This window comes from Calypte anna, chromosome 18 (genome assembly GCF_003957555.1).
Source record: "Calypte anna isolate BGI_N300 chromosome 18, bCalAnn1_v1.p, whole genome shotgun sequence".
Classification (NCBI taxonomy): Eukaryota; Metazoa; Chordata; class Aves; order Apodiformes; family Trochilidae; genus Calypte; species Calypte anna.
In genome coordinates, this window is record NC_044263.1 from 9,189 (window position 1) to 18,641 (window position 9,453).

Genomic DNA, 9,453 nt, shown 5'->3' on the forward strand with positions numbered 1-9,453 from the left:
CTGAAAAAAGAAAAAAAACACATACAGGGGATGCTCATGACTAACTGACAAAACAACACCTGAGAAGTAACTGCTCCTCCAGCCCACCAGCTTTTGCTCACCTTGTCACAGCCACTTCCGGTGTCCGTATCCCGCTTTGCTCACCGCTTCCACCTTCAAAATGACAACAAACCATAATGTGGTCAGGTAGCCAAGGGAGGCACCTTCCCACCAACTCCACACCCTGACCAACCTTCAGATGGCGGCCTCCTCTCCTCTTCCATCCATTTCTTGCTCATCCTTGACTTGTGGGATCTGAAAAACAGAATGACACAAGTTTCCGGACCGTTCACGTTGTGGTGCTTCCTGTGGCCCCTGATCCTACACAGCAGGCAGGGCAGCTCCAAGCCAAACACTCACATGCACAGACTGACCCAAGACACAGCCATGTGAGTACAAGACTTGAATTCAAGATAAAGCTCGCAGCAAGAAGACGGACTCTGGAATCCAAGACTTTTGGGCAATAAGACCTACATAGATGCCTCTGCAAAGCAAGGGAATGAAGTGACGGATGCCTGAGAAGCTGCCTTCAAGACCTGAGGACACAAGGATGCGGGGAATGAGTTCCCCTCAGGGAAACTGGATGGGCAGAGATCAGATGACAATGCAATTGAGAATGACATTGCCAAAGACAACCATCAAGAAACTTTCAAATCAAGAGACCAATCTGCAACTTTAACTTGTTGTACAGAAGATGGTGCTGATCAGCACCATGCTGATCAGGAAAGGCTTTGCAGGGATGATGCCCAAGATGCAAGACTTGTTCTGTGAGGACACACAGAAGACCATCAAGAGCGGAGGAAGCTCTAAGAAAAAGACAGACAACACAAAATACACAACCCCACACACCAAGGCTAGAGCTGCCCTGCCCACCCTAGCATTGTGCTGGAAACTAACGCACTCTATTCACCCACCCAAACGGGGCTGATTGTAGACAGCCCTCTCCCAGGTGCCATCTTCAAAATACCTCCTGCAGCTCCAAGTGTCAGCCCTTCTGCAACCAAATTCCTGTACTTAGCTTTCAGAAGGCTGTAGGTCTAAATTTCTGTCCAGCAATAAAAACACATTGTCTGACTAGCATGTTCCTGCAGTTTTAAGGTTCCTCTTCAACAACTGCATTTAAAACAAAACAAAACAAAACAAACATGCATACAACCATATTCTTGCTATAAAGAATGCTACCTTTTGGTGGTTCTAAAGTTCTTACCTTAAAGAATCTTCTCAAACAGCCCAGTCAGCTCAACAGCTGCCCTCAGCTCCAGGAGCAGAAGAGCTCTGATCTCAGAGAAGCCCAGGAGCTGACTGAAGACCCTAGCCAAAGGCTGTAGCTTATATACCCCAGGCACCACCCACTGCTTTTCCCACAATCCCCTGGGAAAGGGGAGGTGGCAATTGCCACAAGGTATAAAAGCAGCCAGAGGAGAAGCAGTCAGTTTTCTTCTCTTTCTTCAGTTTACAGGACAAGCAGAGAAATTTCAGGATGCCAGCTGATGATTTTTGGTGTTTTGTCTCTCTTTGTTACTTCAGCAACAGGACTAGGTAAGAGTTCAACCCACAGGGAACCTTAACAGAGTAAAGGTCATTGGAGGCTTAGATTAGACAGAAAGGAGGAAAGAACAAGTGGGGTGGGTCACAGATATGGACTCACAACGTCTCCTGAAAGACTCAGAGGGGTGAGAGCTCTGCAACAAAGCTCAAAGCGTACTAAAGGCTACCTGGAAGGCACTGTTCTGTTAGAGGGGTCATTTTTGGATCAAAGACACTGAAGAAAGCTGAGGGGCACAAGCAGCAGTCTGGAGGGGACTTGAATAGAGTACAGGTGTCCCTGGGATATTGGGAACCGAATGACAGACGGCGTTAGAAGAGGTTCCTGCGGAGCAAAAAAGGCGTAAAATGCGCACCGGACCAGGAAGGTGGCTGTGGGACGCCGACAGGAGGGCATGAGGTTGGCCTCCAGAGCCGTGATGGTGGGAGAAAGGTGCTGCGAGAGCAGTAAAAGGCAACTCTGGGACACGAGGAAAAACTGTATGTGTTCAGTTGATGTACAGATGTCCTCGGAGGCTGAGTGACTGAACAGATGTCTAAGATCACAACAAAAGAAGGAAGGGTTCTGGAGTGCAAAGAGAGCCTGAAGAAGGATTCTGTCTCAGTAAGAGAGCTAAAAAGAGCTCCACAGAGATTGAAGGGTGTGGGGCGGTGTGAAGATGGTCTCGTAAGGAGCGGTGCCCTGAATGAGAGGGTTTTGAAGGGCAATAATGTTGAAGACGAGTCTGGGAAGACCCTGTGGCAGAGTCTTGAGGGGGAGACGGGACCCCCATCTCTTTTCTGAATGTTTCTTCGGAGAGGACCCTGTGTGCGGCTGGATGCAGTCTTTGCCCCTGGCAGTAAAGCAGTGTTCATACTCTCCTTCTGCTCCAGAGCTGGTGTATTTTATCTCTGCCTTTTAATACCTCGCTACCTGTCCGCATGATGTGCACCCAACCTGTTGTATAAAGGGTTCATTTAAAATGCATCTTACCCCAGGGTGGTTGGTCTCTTGGCTCTTCTACATGAGCCTTTCATTTCACTGAAGTTCTGATGGTTTGCTGCCATCTCCAATAGATGGATCCATTTGCTTCCTGGTCTCCATATGGAACTCTGGTTCCTGAAATTCACCTTTCATTTTGCCAGCTCCATGTCCTGTGGACTTATCTGACTCTCAAGCGGGGAGGGGCTTGCTGCGCTGCTTTTCAACTCTATTAGTCTGTCCCTAGTGGTTCATGTGGCAACAGTTTTTCTGGATTTCAATGACAGTTGAGAGTGTCCTGAGGTCTGTACAGGTCTGCTACTTAATATGATATTTTGCCAAATGGGTGGGGTCAGCCCAAAAGACACAGGCACCCAAATAAAGAAGTTAGTTTATATTTACTGATGTATTAAATTATAAGAGAACAAGTGCAGAAACAAACAACAAAACTGAAGTGCAATAGCAAAGTCAAAGCAAAACACAGCAGCTCATCTAATTGTTACTATACACACGCAGCGATAGCGAGTAAGAAAGACGTGTCGCCGACTGCCGTAATGATTCTACTTTGTCTGGATCTGCGGTTGCTGGGGAGCCCTGGTTGTTATGAGGACATGGAGAACCCTTCCCAGGAGTTGGGAAATCCTACACGGTGCATCCTCTTGTAGGTGAGGACCCCAGAAAGGGTCCAGTTTTTCGAGTATCCTGTTGCTGGTAGTCTGGAGGAATTGCACTTTTCTTAATGTGAAAACATCTGGTCTTCTGCCCCATAACGACTGAAACCAGGGCCTGGCTGGGGTTCAAGTCACAGATCATAGGGCTACGTAAACTATCTCCCCTAAGCATCTTACTGGTAGTTACCTAAACTATCTGCCCGGTCAATTCAGCATATTGGCTGCTTTTGCACTCTCTCATGGTTTCAAAAAATAGTTCTCAGAATGGGGAGGGTAAGCTACTGCTTTCACAAGCCTTTTTCCTCCTATATACTTAGCTAATCTCCCAGTAAACCAAATGTGCTCAGTCTCAGTATGAGTTAATAGATCCAAGGTTTTTCCAAACCTCAGTAAAGATTTATTTTTGAGTGCAAAATCAGGGTTTAGTTCTTGATTACTCATGGGGGGCAGTGGCTAGCTGCTAGTGGAAGGAAATCACACCATAGCCTCCACCTTTGGCTCTATCTTGAATATATTTGACCCATTGCATGATAGGAATTATAGCAGGCAGAGCTGCTTTATGTCCTATTGTGAGTTGTTCTAGTTCTAGCGCAGCCCAAAAACGTGCTAATGTAATATATGTGTTTGTGAATTCATGTTAAATAATTATAAAGTGTTTGCTAACCTAACTTTGAGAGTACTAATAATATATCTGTATTCAACATTGTGAAATATGCAAATATAGGAATTCTTTAGAATGAAATATGGCTGTTCTTTCTGTAACTACAAGGCTTAGGGGAACAAGAAACAAGACATCCACAGTTTCTGTACCATGAAAACACTACAATGTACATCCTGTTGTGCTAATCTAAGCTGATTTTGCTGCTCACCACAAAGCATTGAATTTAAGGTGGTTTTACTGCTGACTGCAGAGTGTTGCACAGGAAAGAGTGAAGGAACTCATGTGCAGAATTGAAGGGTAACGAGAGGGGAAACTGAGGCAGACACTGACTTCATCCAATGACCACCAGATGGGGGTCAAAAAAGACCCTCAGAGATAAAGTGGACATGCGCCTTTGAAGGCCTGCCTCTTCCAAGAACTAATAAGCATAACCTAGCCTATTCCTAGAACAGTCATGAATATGTATTAAGGTATGGAATATAAGATAAAAGATTAAACTTTACGGCATGCGTGTGAGTGGAGCAGAGACTCCGCACGCACTCAAAGCTGTTTTGCTTATTGCAATTTTATTAATTAAATTAAACTATTAACAGAATATTGAGTCCCAGTCATTTATAATACTAATAACTCTCAAAGTGTAGTTATTTTCTGCTTCTGGTAATTTTCTCCCCTGGGCTCCAAGTTCTGTGTAACTAACTTGTCTAAACTATGTTTACAGATATGTTTGAGACCTCTTCTTATTTGTGAGGATTGTAAACCCAAAACCTTTTGTTAAGCTTCTTCTGTCAATTCCAAATCACCCTGCTGTTCACTTCTGCAAACTCACACTTTTCCCTTGTTACCTCACATAACAGGGTTAGGATTGGTCCTACGTGTCAGATGCGCTGTCTCCAAAAACCAAATAGTGCGACGTGTGCTAAGAATTGAACACCCCAATGCACACTGCCACGCACTGAATATTAGAAGACACAAAACCATTGACCGGCAGTCGGGCATCTTTTTAGCGAAAAACTACAAATGAGTTCCCGGAAGTCGGCCATTTTGTCACCGGAAAACTACAAAAGAGTCTCCGGAAGTCGGCCATTTTGTCACCGGAAGTCGGCCGTTTTGTCACCGGAAAACTACAAATGAGTCCCCGGAAGTCGGCTATTTTGTCACCAGAAGTCGGCCATCTTTTTAGCGGAAAACTACAAATGAGTCCACGGTAGTCGGCCATTTTGTCACCGGAAAACTACAAATGAGTCCTCGGAAGTCGGCCATTTTGTCACCGGAAGTCGGCCATCTTTTTAGCGGAAAACTACAAATGAGTCCCCGGAAGTCGGCCATTTTGTCACCGAAAGTCGGCCATTTTGTCACCGGAAAACTACAAATGAGTTCCCGGAAGTCGGCCATTTTGTCACCGGAAGTCGGCCATCTTTTTAGCGGAAAACTACAAATGAGTCCACGGAAGTCGGCCATTTTGTCACCGGAAAACTACAAATGAGTCCTCGGAAGTCGGCCATTTTGTCACCGGAAGTCGGCCATCTTTTTAGCGGAAAACTACAAATGAGTCCCCGGAAGTCGGCCATTTTGTCACCGGAAAACTACAAATGAGTCCCCGGAAGTCGGCCATTTTAACACCGGAAGTCGGCCATCTTTGTAGTTGAAAACTACAAATGAGTCCCCGGAAGTCGGCCATCTTTTTAGCGGAAAACTACAAATGAGTCCCCGGAAGTCGGCCATCTTTGTAGTTGAAAACTACAAATGAGTCCCCGGAAGTCGGCCATCTTTTTAGCGGAAAACTACAAATGAGTCCCCGGAAGTCGGCCATTTTGTCAACGGAAAACTACAAATGAGTCCTCGGAAGTCGGCCATTTTGTCACCGGAAGTCGGCCATCTTTTTAGCGGAAAACTACAAATGAGTCCCCGGAAGTCGGCCATTTTGTCACCGGAAAACTACAAATGAGTCCCCGGAAGTCGGCCATTTTAACACCGGAAGTCGGCCATCTTTGTAGTTGAAAACTACAAATGAGTCCCCGGAAGTCGGCCATCTTTTTAGCGGAAAACTACAAATGAGTCCCCGGAAGTCGGCCATCTTTGTAGTTGAAAACTACAAATGAGTCCCCGGAAGTCGGCCATCTTTTTAGCGGAAAACTACAAATGAGTCCTCGGAAGTCGGCCATTTTGTCACCGGAAGTCGGCCATCTTTTTAGCGGAAAACTACAAATGAGCCCCCGGAAGTCGGCCATTTTGTCACCGGAAAACTACAAATGAGTCCCCGGAAGTCGGCCATCTTTTTAGCGGAAAACTACAAATGAGTCCCCGGAAGTCGGCCATCTTTTTAGCGGAAAACTACAAAAGAGCCCCCGGAAGTCGGCCATTTTGTCACCGGAAGTCGGCCTTCTTTTTAGAAAAAAACTAGAAATGAATCTCCAGAAATCGGCTTTTTAACACCAGAAGTGAGCCATCTTTTTAGCAAAAAACTATAAATGGGTCCCCGGAAGTCGGCCATCTTTTTAGCAAAAATCTACAAATGAGTCCCCGGAAGTCGGCTATTTTTAACCGGAAGTCGGCTATCTCTTTAGCGACAAACTTCAAATGAATTACCGGACATCGGCCATTTTGATACCGGATGTCGGCCATTTTTAAACGAAAAACTATAAATCAGTTTCCGGCAGTCGGCCATTTTTTAATCGGAAGTCGGCCATTTTCTAGCAAAAAACCACAAATGAGTCTCCAGCCAGCGGACAAACTACAAGTTAAAAATTTGGAATTCCCCTTGTCCCCAGGACCCCCCCAGTTGCCCCTTAGCGTGGAAACACACCATTTGGGAGATCCTCTGATCTTTGCCAAAACCTCTCAATTTTCTCTCTTACTTCATAGATTCATTTACTCAATCGTGTTGGAAGGGGCCCTCAAAGAGCATCTGGTCCATCTCTCTACGTAATACTATGGATTCAATGTCTTAACACTTTTCTACAAGTGGAAAGAGGGGGGGGAAATCTTCCGCTTCTCCTGGGAGACCATTGCAAACTTTTACTGTCCACATGGTGAAAAATGAACTTATGTCCAATCAGAAGTTCCCCGTTACCTCTCATCCATTAAGCCCCACCTTACCTTGGTGCTGGAGGACCAAAAGAGAGAACAGTGAGCAGCTGCCTGGCTGCTTCTAGTTACAGGAGGACAAAAAAGAACAGAGTTCAGCTGAGTAATGGGGGACATCTGGTTTCTAAAGAAAAACAGAAAAAACAGAAAGCGTGTCTGGCTGCTTCACACGCTGCTTCCAGTTGCTGGAGGACTGGTGTCTGGCAGCAAGCCAGCAAGCATTTAAATACCCATTTACACATATAATATCTGCTTTGACCTATACATCAGCTTTGATACACTCGCACAGACTCCCTGGAGCAAAATGTCCCCCATCCCCCCTGGTCCCGCACTCCCCCTTCACCTCTACCCCAGACAGCCTGACAGCCCTTACAGCCCATTACCCCTCGCCCCTGTAAGTCCAGTGCTTAAAACACATGTATAAAGACTATTAGGCAGGATTTGTCATTACATTCATAACATCAAAGTAACACTCGTGCTGGGGGCAGAAAAAGCTTCCATCCTCCTTATTCCACTGCTGGGGGAGAGAACCCTATATAGCTCCCTCTACTTGTACTAGAAGAGACAGCTAAACACACACAGTGCAGCAGTAGTGGCCCTGCATCCTGCTTAGACAGCACAGCTGAAAGGAAAAAAATGACTCCTGAAAGTAAAAAAATAAATTCACCATCTGCTCATGAGGTGTCCACATGTTCATACACATCCTATTTAAATACTTCTATAGGCAAGTATTTAATTTCCTTTCTGCATTCATTTAATTTGTACAACTGTTAACTGATACCATTACATTTTCTATCTTGAACACAGGGATAATTTGACAAGGAATTTTTTGTTACACAACCAGGAGGGAGAGCTGCCCAAAGGAGATACTACCAAACCACCAAGGAAATTATCCCATTTAGAGGGAGACAAACGTAGTACTTCAGAGCACTCCATCAAAACATCAGCAAAAGATACCTGCAGCATCCAGCTGTCTCTCTGTTGAAAGATTTAGAATAGATAATTAACTAAACTAGGTAATATATGAGATCTAATGCATTATGGGGCTGTTAGTGTCTAAACAATGCAGTTTGTACTTTATATAACTGTTTTTGTTACATTTATGATACAAAAAAATCTGTGATATAACTCTGGCTTTAATTTTTGAAGGATGATGGAGAGAAGGGAGGGTAAAACTGCAGGAGTCAAACAAATCCCCAGTGCTGCAGTATATAAGGTTACCAAAAACTACTCTGATTTGTTAATACATCCGGATGTACCAAAACACACAGAGGAATGCATTTTCATCATCTCAACTGCTGCAATTGTGAACCATAAAACCAGAAACACCATCAACTTGAGAAAGATGTGCTGTGCTTCCATCTTGAGGACAACTTTCTCTTTTTTTTGAAGGAGGAAAGAGTCTTGTTGCTGCTGACTTCTACAGACTCTCGGGATCTGCTCTGATGAGGAATTTCCAAAATGCAACATCTTTGAGAGGCATTTCTGTTTTGGACTCTCTCTTCCCATCTTCTATCAATGTTCATGCTGAAGGGCAGTTGTTCCTGGTCTCCCAGCTTAGCTTGCAGCAGGCCAAGGATCAGATTCCTTCTTCAAAAAAAGGCACATCAGGTAGCTGGTATATTTCTGCAATCACCAAGCTCATCTTCATCTTCCACAAAGCAGAGTGCCAGCAGGAACAATCCAGAAGAATCCTATGGGTTGACAAACCTCTTCTGCAACAACCTCCTTCACCATCCCTTAAGTACCCATCATCCCTAAAGACACCTCCCAAGACATATAGAAATAGCACTTAGGGATATGGCTTAAGTTCTTGTCAGTGTTAGGTTAATGGTTGGACTCCATGATCTTGAAGGTCTTTTCTAATACAGGTAATTCTGTGATTAGCACCATGAGCTTCCCCTCATCTGCTCTGTACCCATTCAATGCCAGATACTGCACCTGTCATTGTTGATGGAACCCAAGCTACACCAAGAGACAAAATTACTGTTATTCTTGAAGGAAGTCAGCAGCTCCATGTTCATCCTCACTGCTACTCCCGCTCACCTAAAATGTTCATCCAGGCCCAAAAGTGGCCTACAAAGTTCATGCAAAAAAGTTACTGCTTCACGGAGTAACCACATTATTCTCTGCTCTTTGACACTGACCTTACCTTAGACTACTTGCTACAGTGAGCAGCTTTGTCCCAATGAGCCTGCTTTCAATATTTGCAAAAAACAACAGGAACGTACCAAGATGCTGCCTCAAACAGCACCCTGCCTGCAACAATTCCCATCTGTTACTCTTTTACCTTGGCAATTTGCATATCCAGGCTCTGCAATTTTCTTATTGTCACACAGTGGCTACAATAGAACCTATAAACATCAACTGATGCTTCTAACTTCAACAACACACACCCAAAAAACTAACTGCTCTTTGGTCCCACTAGTCATCACTCACTTCACCCCAGTCACCTTCAGTGACTGTCCCACTTTGCTTACTGCTTCTACCTT